Raw genomic sequence first — 11,943 nt, 5'->3', positions numbered from 1 at the left:
ATGTGGATAGGGCGCAAAAGATGATCGTTAAATACTTACACTTTCAAGTGTCTTTGTCTTTGATAACAACTACGAATCGATTTTGTAACGTACGTATAAATTAGTCCCGTACAGTTCACCTATGACGCGAATAACATACTGCTGGGGTGCAAGCGGGGCTTGCATCACTATGCGAAATGAAAAGTTTTATGGCCTCGTGCCCAGGATCCCATATTTATGGTACATGTGTATATGCGAGTCAAAGCATTTGAAATGGTATATTACAATTATTTGTACTACTGCATTGCATGTATCACAGTATATATTAGCTACACTAAAATAAAAATCTTTAATTTTAATTTTTTTTCTTCTGATTTACTGCATGTATTAGTATAGTAAAATGAAATAGTAAAGATGCACGCGTATTTACAATAATTGTACGTTTCTTGAAAGCAGTGAACCCTGCTGATGCACATTATCATCTCAAAGTTTGCAATTTAAATCAATTAAAATTTAATTTATTGAATAATTGATAGTTATTGTTTCACAGTTACTTTTATGGAGGTGTTCGTACGTACATTAGCCCCGACCACTCCCTCCGCACTGAGTAAGTTCCTTCTTTTGTATTGTTTATTTGCTTAATTGACAAAAAGTTAGTTATAAAACTGAGAGGAACATTTCTACCTTTTAGAAGTAGTTTAGGTGCATGTAAACAAGTTCCTTGTCAAAATCTAATTTGCTGCCACAAAAATCTGTTTCTTTTAGCCCCATTCAGAATTGGCGCAAGAGCACTGTACAACATTTTGCGATCGGATTTTTTTTAGATTAATTTTGCACGACCTTTCTTATACGTTGCACAAGCTCCCACATTCGTTGCATGCGTTTCAGTGCTCCGTCTCCGCATCGTCTCCTCAAAATAGTAGACATGTACACTATTCAGACGCGACCGAATGCAATCCAAATCAACGCAGTGCAACGCATGAACATTAGTACGAATGTTGTGTACTTGCAAGAGTGATGCACGATTTTTAAAGGTTGTAAGATGAACTGCTGCTGTTAATGCGTGTTTTGCGACCATGAGACTGTTGCTGAACATGTCTCATATTATCTTGCAACCTTTTAATATCATTAATATTGCACGACTTATCACTCTCAATGTGCCATGCTTTGTCACTAGTATATATACCATGTATAAGCATTTCTGTTTCAGACCACAATTGACAATGTACATTTATTGCATGACGGTGAGGGAAATATGAAGATTTATGTACAGGTTCACGTAAAAATCAGGCAAACAGTGATAAGTCATATATTTCATATTGAAATGGTAATTTGAGAACAATAAATATGTAAACGGTGTGACCCTATGACCGATCGTAGGATCCGCCTGGTTGCCTACGCGATCAAATCATTTGTCTAAGTTAAACTAAACGTCGCCTGCTCAGTCTACATTATGACGTCATATTTCAGACGTAAATGTTCAAGTTTTGTTTTCGGAGATAGCCGAAGAGAGTTAGTTGGTTCCGAATTCTTTTTTATTTCTTCTTTTATTGTTCATCAATTTAATTCATATGAATGCCACTGTAAGAAAATTTAATACTTTATTCACTAATATAAAGATCAGTTCGTTGGTGTTAATGTTTTTATTTTTCATCTGAGAATTTGATAGAACATACATAGAACTAGTCGTGTTTCTTGATTGAAGCACTATCGAAACTTATCTATTTTCTTTTTTAATTTCTTTTAATTCAGATTACCTTCTATTTAAACACTGGAACTTTCTTAATCGAGTTTAGGGGCAATATACATCGATAAGTACCAGTCAATCAATGATCAAACTAACTTTTTAAAAACAAAATGGCTGCCAATATGGCGGCGCCCAGGACTGGAAGAAATCTTTTTTGGCCTTAGTAACCCTGATTCAACTTTCATTTTTCCCTGAATTTCTTATATATACGTGTTACCATTTATCCTCGCTTCGCGAGGCGGCTTTCGATCGCCTCTCGCTGCCGTCGGTATTATCCTACAATAGAAACGAGGTTTGCACAAACAACTGACGAGGAAGGTAAAAAATTAGAGAAATCAGCTATGAATTTAATCGGTTTATATTATCTTTTGTTTGTTTACATATCAAACTGTATAGGTCCTTGACAAAACAAAACACTTATTAGGTTTGTTACTGACTGTTTACAGAAATTTGTGGTGTCGGTAAAGTCCATAGAAGGCTTGGCTCAGCCTCGCCTTCTATGGATTTTACCGACCCCACAAATTTCTGTGAACAGTCAGTAACGAACCTAATAAGTAATATTGATGAATCTATATATAGGGTTAGCTCGTTCTTTTTCCCGCGCACACTGGTTCTTAGAGCATTGTATGTAGCACAGTATATATTAGCTATACTTAAATAAAAATCTTTATTTTAAACAATGTTCGTATTTACTGCATGTACATGTATTGGTATAGTATAACAAGTTTAGCTTCTTTAAAAAAGATTACCGTCTTTAGAACAAACCCTAAACAGCAATTAGTTATCAAAGACAGTTTAATTCTTTTTATATAAATGTCACCTTCCTCAACATAGCATGGCGAGTGAAAATTTTTATGTCATGTGTCGTTTAAGCCTTCGTGTTAAAATTGAGAACTGCGTACCCGAACTTGTAAGTTGTGATCGACTATATGGTAAAAGAGATCTTAGGTAGGGTCGTAGACTCGTATTATTTTTATAAAATCAAAGTTATCCCACTGGATTTATCTATCTAAGGTGCAAATAACTTTACCGATATTAGACATACCGCAACAATTCTTTTTTATTTTGTATAAATATTTGAATAAACAATGCTAAAAGAAAAACAAATGATTTCAATAGATATTATAGAATATTACTTCCAACTAGTTGGACCTGAAAACCAAAGGCTGAATTTCATTCATAGCAATTTTGTATTGCTTTTTCGTTTTCTCACTTTTTAAGATTTGAAATCTACGAAATTTGTTAAGTCGTACATGAAAAAGATCATCAGAAAATTGTCTCCCTTGCGCCGGACAGAATTTCAACCAATGAAATAAATGTAAATTTTCACATCATGTATTTTCTACCAATCACAAAGGAAAGGAAGTGCACAACCCGGAGACTGTAAATTATTTCAACTCTTTAAACCGTCTTCCAAGGAAGACGGTAATAAAATAGTAAAGATGGATGCGTATTTACAGTAATTGTACGTTTCTTGAAAGCAGTGAACCTCTGCTGCTCTGCACATTATCATCTCAAAGTTTGCAATTAAAATCAATTAACATTTAATTTATTGAATAACTGAAAGATGTTTTTTCACCTTTACTGTTATGGGGGTGTTCGAACGTACATTCGCCCCGACGAATGAAATTAAACACTCCCTCCGAACTAAGCCGGTTCCTACTTTTGTATTGTTCAATTGCTTAATTGCAATTTTCTCCCCCCTTTAAAAAGGGTTGTCTCCATTATTTTTCATTATTAATTTAGAATCCTCTTCCTATCAGGATGCTTTATACTAAGCTTATTTAAATTTTAACAGTGTGAATAGTTTTCAGACGGACAGACGGACGACGGACAACGGGTGATCAGAAAAGCTCATTTTAACTTTTGGTTCAGTTGAACTAAAACTTCCTTTTTATTTATAATAATGGCTACAGTGCTAGCTCACCTAAAGTTTCTACAAGATAAGCTAAATAATTAAAAATATAGACATTGTTCATTAATTTGCAGTACATAGTACATATTTCTCGGTGGCTTTCCGAAGGATGTTGAAATGTAATTAAATGCACGGATATTGTGCGTGGGAATCATTACTCATTTCAAATAAAATGAAAGGAAAATAGAATCGAAAGACACGTATTTCACTTCTTCATAATTTTTATTTGCTGAGAACGTTAATCTGTATAAGAGTTACTTCATGATGAAGACAAAGAAAATTAAAGTGATAACAATACACAAGTAATTTTATACAAAAAGATGGGATGGGGATAGGGCGCAAAAGTTGATAGTTTTGATCGTTAAATACTTACACTTTCAAGTGTCTTTGTCTTTGATAACAACTACGAATCGATTTTGTAACGTACGTATAAATTAGTCCCGTACAGTTCACCTATGACGCGAATGACATACTGCTGGGGTGCAAGCGGGGCTTGCATCACTATGCGAAATGAAAAGTTTTATGGCCTCGTGCCCAGGATCCCATATGTATTGTACATGTATATATGCGAGTCAAAGCTTTTGAAATGGTATATTACAATTATTTGTACTACTGCATTGCATGAATCACAGTATATATTAGCTACACTAAACTAAAAATCTTTAATTTTAATTTTTTTCCTGATTTACTGCATGTATTAGTATAGTAAAATAAAATAGTAAAGATGCACGCGTATTTACAATAATTGTACGTTTCTTGAAAGCAGTGAACCCCTGCTGCTCTGCACATTATCATCACAAAGTTTTGAATTAAAATCAATTAACATTTAATTTATTGAATAACTGATTGTTATTTTTCACAGTTACTTTTATGGAGGTGTTCGTACGTACATTCGCGCCGACCAATGAAATTAAACACTCCTTCTGAACTAAGAGGGTTCCTACTTTTGTATTGTTCATTTGCTTAATTGACAAAAAGTTATAAAACTGAGAGGAACATTTCTACCTATTAGAAGTAGTTTAGGTACATGTAAACAAGCTCCTTGTCAAAATTTAATTTGCTGCCACAAAAATCTGTTTCTTTAAGCATTTTCACAATTGGCGCCAAGCACTTTACAACTGTACAACACTTTTCGATCGGAATTTTTAGATTCGCACGAGCTTTCTCATACGTTGCACGAGCTCTCACATTCGTTGCATGCGTTTTAGTGCTCCGTCTCCGCATTGTCTCCTCAAAATAGTAGACATGTACACCATTCAGACGCGACCGCATGCAATCCAAATCAACGCAGTGCAACGCATGAACATTAGTACGAATTTTGTGTACTCGCAAGAGTGATGCACGATTTTTTAAGGTTGTGAGATGAATCGCTGCTGTTTATGCGTGTGTTTTGCGACCATGAGACTGTTGCTCAACATATCTCATATAATCTTTCTCATGTTTCAGAGGTAGTATCTCATTGGTTTCCATAGCAACCATGACCATAATTAGCCATACAGTCTTTAAAATTAGAGAAAAATGTTCCCTTTTATGTCTCTTTTAAAAAAAAAAATACAGCAAACATATATGACGGTGTGTTATAATTAAATGGATAAAGGAGATTCTGAAAAAAAATTTACACTATAAAAAGTTTGAAAAATTAACTGACAGTTCACATAATCTAAGCAATCATGTGGGATTGGTAATTTTAACGGCATTTTAAACACGAAACTCAAAATTTTCAATACTTTTTAAAATTCGAAATAATTGTGCTGAGTGAGTTAAGTAACTAGTCATTATCAAATTTTTACACAAGACTTGCTGTTTTTCAAAATTGTATAATAATTTCTGCGGTTTTACGAATTAAAGATTTGCATGGCATCAAACTATGGGGCCGTATTCGACAACGAGACGGAATATTTCAAAATAATTCTGTACACACATTCCTATAAATTCCAGTTGTTTACAGGGTAAAATTTCATTTACATGTAATTTTATGTTTGAGCTCTTATGGCAAAAATTCGATATTGCCCGATTCTTACGAGAACCTGTACTTATTTCTCCAAGAAAAATCATCGCCAGAGGGAAATATCGATAGGATCGCACGAATGAATAGATGATCGGACGATTGAACGTTCGCCAATGCGATAGGACGTGCGGCGCTCGTCCGATCACGCGTTATATATACTTGTCCTGCCCGTTTCCGACGCTCTTTAGTAGAAATAGTTGAAAAGAAGATACTACCCAAGAAGATAAAAAAAAAAGCAACAGCCAAAATCAAGGTCAATTGTGACCTGAAACAGATATCCTTATACAATGTATGCTGTATAAGGGAACTATTCGCCCCCGTTTTATGTTCGCTCAATTCGCGCTGTGATCATTTAAACAGAAACTACGTACTGCAAGATCTTTTTTTTCTATGAGAATCATACAGATATTAATTGCAAACAAACTAAACGCCGATATGCTCTGAACACAGACTATGAGGAATACCTGCAGTCTCTATACTGGAGTGATCATTGTCTAGTTTTGCGCCTTCTTGAACAATCTTAAGACAGGTAATGTCGTCTAGGATTTTTCATGAAACCTCTGCCATTATTCGTAGCAATCTCACACCAAGGGGGGGGGGGGTTGTTATGGGTGCATTTGCCAGTTTTTACAAGGATGTTGAATGTTTTTTACAAGACGAACACGTTGATGCAAATTTTGATGATGAAATTTCCACCTACCTTTACGCTATTACATCATCAAGGAGCAGTATACACAATAAGACAAAACAGAATACTTTGACTACTGGTAAATCATAACAAAGAAAATAGAAAGGAAGCCACTGCTAGCTTTATGAAGAATTTTCAAATCACTTGAATCGAGGTGATGGAATAAAGAAGAAACACAAAAAAAAACATGCCTACGTCCCATTTACTAAATATTTTTAGTGTATAATATTACATTAAAATGATCATTTGGCACTATTCGACACAATCAAGGCAAAGTCTCACCGTTCCTGTCTGCAATGGTTACGAATCAAAACTTACTGACCACTGGCACTCTAGCCGCCATTTAAAAAAATTGAAGAGATAAAAATTTTGACTCGTTATTGAGCATTAGGGATTATATTCCTTAACACATGTAAAATGGGTTTTTAAAAAGGACTTGACGTCTGTATTACCGCTTCCATCGATTTGCACAAAACGTCCTTTCATTTATCCAGTAAATTATGGTGAGTAGCAATTCATGCATGGTATTGACGATATATATACATATATTCGAATTTCCGTTTAAAAATTGAGTATTACAATACAGTAAGTTGTAGGAAGAACAAACTTTGAAATTGTTCTAAATCAATTTTGACGAATGTTTAGTTTTTCTACATCAGAACGTTAAATCTTATAATCTTAGGGTTTTCATGGTATCTCGATTTTGGACAAAAACACTTTTCAACCGTTTGCAAAATGTGTACAATCTAAAATATATTGAATTCATCCCCATTTACAATCACACATTGTACATTTTCGTAAATTATGTCAATATCATTCTATCTACCTATTCGGAATCGATGGTTATAGGTTCCCAATTTTGCAGACGTGATCCGTAGATCTCTAGTTAACTCTAGGTAAAAATTTTAAAAAAATATTTTTTATTAATTGAAGTTTGTCCGATATGGACTTACTGCTTTAGAAAAACAGAGTAGAGTAAAATAACTATAATAATTCATATGTAAATAAGGCAGTTTCTGTTGTTTTATGTAAATTGATTGATCAAAATTTAAGTTTTAATATAGTGTGTCAGTTTTTTGTGGGTTTTTTAAAATGTTTGTTTACATGATATTAACTATTCCAAATATGCCAATATGTCAATATGCCACACAATCATTTTAGTAAGATATCTTGATTTTTTTCACTTTTCGTCGCAGACTTAATAACTGTGTAAATATATTTTTGAAAAAAAAAAAATAAAACAATGATCATACATTGTAAAACATGATCCATGTTATCGCATAACTTTGAAGTTGCTAGACATGGCTCAGGTATCATGTGAACTGCTGCAAAATGATTTCAAAAATGTTTAGTTTGATCATTTTCGTCTTTTAACCGGGTTTTCTAAAGGAAAAAAATGCAGTTATTGAAATGATGAAAATGGCGGACAGGTGGCTACAAAAAAGGGTACCCTTATTGTCAAATGACTTCTCCAACAGTTTTCGAGTTAGGAAACTCTTTATGTTAAAAGATTGGTAGATGAGGCGTGCAAAATGCCTATACGAGGACGGTTAAGATACTAACATTAAAATTGAAATATCCATAAAACTGATAATTTTTTTTCAAGAAATAATACAAAACGATGTATATTAAACATAACGTCGATTTGTAACCTTTAATTATGTTCAATATTTGGAATATATTGATTTAAACAAGTGCATGCGTATCGAAACCTTCAAATTGTGTCCTTTTTAGAAATTCAATGTCTTTTCTTTCATAGAGTGGGTCTGTGCTCCATATTTTTTTCATAGTCTAAATAAGGTTTAATTGAAAATAAACAGATTTCAGTTAACGAAAACGTGGATAGATGACCCACAATACTTGAAATATATCATTTTGTTTCCAAATGCACCAAATGAATCTTTTAGAAAAATAATAAAAGTCCGTGAATTTGTGTCCAAAGTCGTATGTAGCATTTAAACCCTAAACCATGTGACTGAAATAGCTTAGTGGTTAGAGAACCAGACATAAGGTAACCTTAGAAAATTAGCTAAGGGTTTTAGGTTAACGATTCGATACCACCAAAACTTAGGCAATATTATTTTCTTGTCGTTTGTTTAGATATTCAAAGCTGAATAAAGTTAGAAATGTCAGTGGCTTTTGCAAACTTGTATTATAACATTTATCAAATAGTTTTAATTGGGACAAAATAAATTCATAATTGTATTTTACGACAAAACTAACCAAATGGGCGTTTGCACTATCTTATCCCCCATCTTCTTTATGAAAAAAAAAATACCACCTGAAAGATAGATAACTTGTTGACCATCCAGACTCTTGGAGTGACATATGAAGATTTCATTTGTCCATAAATTCAAAATAATTATAAGTATTATATGGGAGAGTTTTCATTTTTTTTTCAAGAATTTTTGTAAAGAATTTTTCAGTTCATATTATTGCATCAGGTGACGATAATTTTGATGATGCTAAAATGTGCCTTCAGATTCCGTTTCCGGTTTATTGTGGATCTCGTAAGGCAAACGGAAGATTATGTTTTAAAATATATATGAAAGGGTTTTGAAAGAAATTAGAACAACTGTTAATAGCATGGTTTAAAATGAACTTTTGAGTGGTTTACAAACCATCCATTTAATCTTTAAGAAAAGTTAACGTTTCTTTGTTAATGTATGTTTCCTTATTAAATACAGTAACTGTGAGAAGCAAAATCCTTATCAGTATTTTAGCAAAACTAAATTAGTTTGAATTGGGAACAAAAACCAATGAAAATATTAAATCTAATAAAAAGGAAGTGGTCAAGGAAAAACTGTGAATGGCGTCATTGAATTTGATGTAGAATATTAAAGGAAACCAATCTCTAAGGAACATCTGCTTGATATACGAGTGGTCGGTTAATCGGTTAACCGATTAGCCATTCCCCAATCGATTGACATCCCTATAATAAATACGTCATTTTTAATCCAAAAAGCCAGATAGAATTACAAACCGATAAAAATAAATTGAATACTATTAACTAAGAATGTATTACACTAAATTTCATCTTAAACGGAAATAAATCTAATTATAGTCCCAACAATTAGCCCTGTCAATATTTTTTTTAGTCTGGGACTATGATTATTTGATAATAGGATTTCCATGATTTAACAAAATGTTTTGCTCTAAAAACGTAAAGAAGGAAAATGCAGTTGCTAAGCGATGAAGTTTATTTAATATTGGATAATTCAAACCTCCCGAATTTTTTTTTCTGTGTAAATTGTCGATATTGTCTTAAGAGAAAAGATAAAAATTCTTATCTAGAAACTGTTAATCAAGTTAGCTGAGAATGCAATGATTTCTTTAATAAATATCACATTAAGCTAAACAAGGTTTAAACAATCATTTATTGTATATAAAACTTTCAACTATTTTCACTAAACCATGAACATTTTTTTCAAAGTGCTTTAATATCGACGATATCAACGCACTTTGAAATTTTTTTTTTCAAACTGCGTTGACTTGGTCCCAAAATTAACGCACTTTGAATTTTTTTCTTCAAAATACGTAATTTTTCAAAGTGCGTTGTAACAATGCATATACATGGGGAGAGGACAAAAACTGGAAATAGAGAAGAAATTATGCAAAAAGAAACGTACGTTCATGTACATGTATATGAGTAAAAGTCACTTCTGTTTTTACTGTCGACAAAATGTCACATCTAAGCAGACCCAATTTTCGTTGCATAAAAATTTTCTGTGAAGAATCGCAGGCAATATTTATGCATATATAGTATGCGTTATACGACTGTGATTAACTCCATACATGTCCAAGACCAACTTTGGTGTTGATATCGACGATATCGAACACAAAATGACGATATCGACACTGATAAATTGCAATACCTGTGATTATGATAATCATTTAATTGATATCGACGATATGGTTCATAAAATGACGATATCGGCTTCGATATCGACAGTTATGTTCCAAGATCAAATACGTTATAGATACACTGTATCTGTAAGTACAAATATCAAGTTTCTTATAAGCTTCAGTTGTGTACATATTTGAATTGATACGATACGATATCGACTTAAAGGGGCATGGTCACGATTTTGGTCAAATTTTATTTTTCTGCTTTTATTAAAAACAATGCTTCAGAAATGCATTTCTAATGATCAAATGAAATTTGAGAGTCATTCGTGGAGTTATAAGCAAGATACAGAGCTCATAATTCTTTGTCATGTAAACAAGGCTCATACCCTGTGTTTGTTAACATAGGTCCAATATATCAGTAAAAAGTTTTTTTCAAGCTGATTTGTCTATCTTTTTATTTATCTTAAGCATAAATAAACAGTTTCTAACGTTAAACACATTTATTTTAGGTCTTAAACTGGAAATTTCACTTAAACGTTCAAAACGTAAACAAATTCTTTGTTTAAATGGCAAAGAATTTCAAGCTCTGTCACTTGCATATAACTCAACGAATGACACTCAAATTTTGGTCGCCTATTGAAAATGCCTATCTGAAGCATTGTAAAGCATTGTAAATATTAAATTGTCTATATCAACATCAAGGTACATCCTTCATATACAAAATAAAGTCTCACTGATTATGGGTTTCACGATGGTGAAATGATATCGATGCGATATCAACACAAAATATACAAATTATGCTTCGCACAGGTATGCATACGAGTTTTATGATATCTAAATTGTAAATGGATATCGATACGATATCGTCAATACGATATCATTAATATCGATACTACATCGTGTCTTGGACAGAACTCCCATCCAGGAGGAGTCAATGATTCTCATCCACATTGCACTACGGAAACATGTTAAAAGGTCCGATTCTTTGCGTCTTCGTGGCTCGAATTTAACTTTTACCTACGGTAACAAAAGTTGGTTTGTTTAAAGACTCACTCCATTTGGAATTTGTGTTTGGTTGTTTAAATACATGCACATTTTTATATTTCTCAAATTAATAAAAAAAAATTATTTTTAAAAAACCTTTTATTTGAATCTATTTTTGAAATAACATACATATGTATACAGTCACGTAGATAATATAAAATTGGTTAATGCATCTCCGTACATTGATACAATTATTCTATTAACAGAAAAAAAGACCTTTCAGATACAGATTAAATAAGGCAACCGTGAAATTATCTAAATTGTCCACACATTATACAACATTACTCAACTAAGCTTTGCACAAGCTCCAAGTTGATTAACTCACAAAGTAAGCATTAAGGGTTTGTCAATGAAAATACAAGTATACAATATATGGGCTAATACGCCTTGAAACGCTTACATGTACATGTCCTAAAAGTCTTCCGGATAAGGCGTATCCACACGGTATATCTCATGAGCTGATGTTGGTTAGAATCGCCATTCTATTTTTTTTTTACATGTACAATGTTAATTGGTTGTTCCAATCTGCTGTCATACGCCCTAGTTTAACCTCTACGTACACTTCGGACAAAGCCGGTGGACTCCGAGATGGTCTCTCCTCCCTCGAAAGTGATAATTTTTGGAACTGGGTGCCAGACAAAGAAGTAATAGACCCCGAGAATAATGGCTGACATTGAAATACCTATCACGTACACAATCACAGTGACCAGTCG

This window comes from Crassostrea angulata, chromosome 3, assembly GCF_025612915.1.
Source record: "Crassostrea angulata isolate pt1a10 chromosome 3, ASM2561291v2, whole genome shotgun sequence".
NCBI lineage: Eukaryota > Metazoa > Mollusca > Bivalvia > Ostreida > Ostreidae > Magallana > Magallana angulata.
This window is presented reverse-complemented; position numbering follows the sequence as displayed.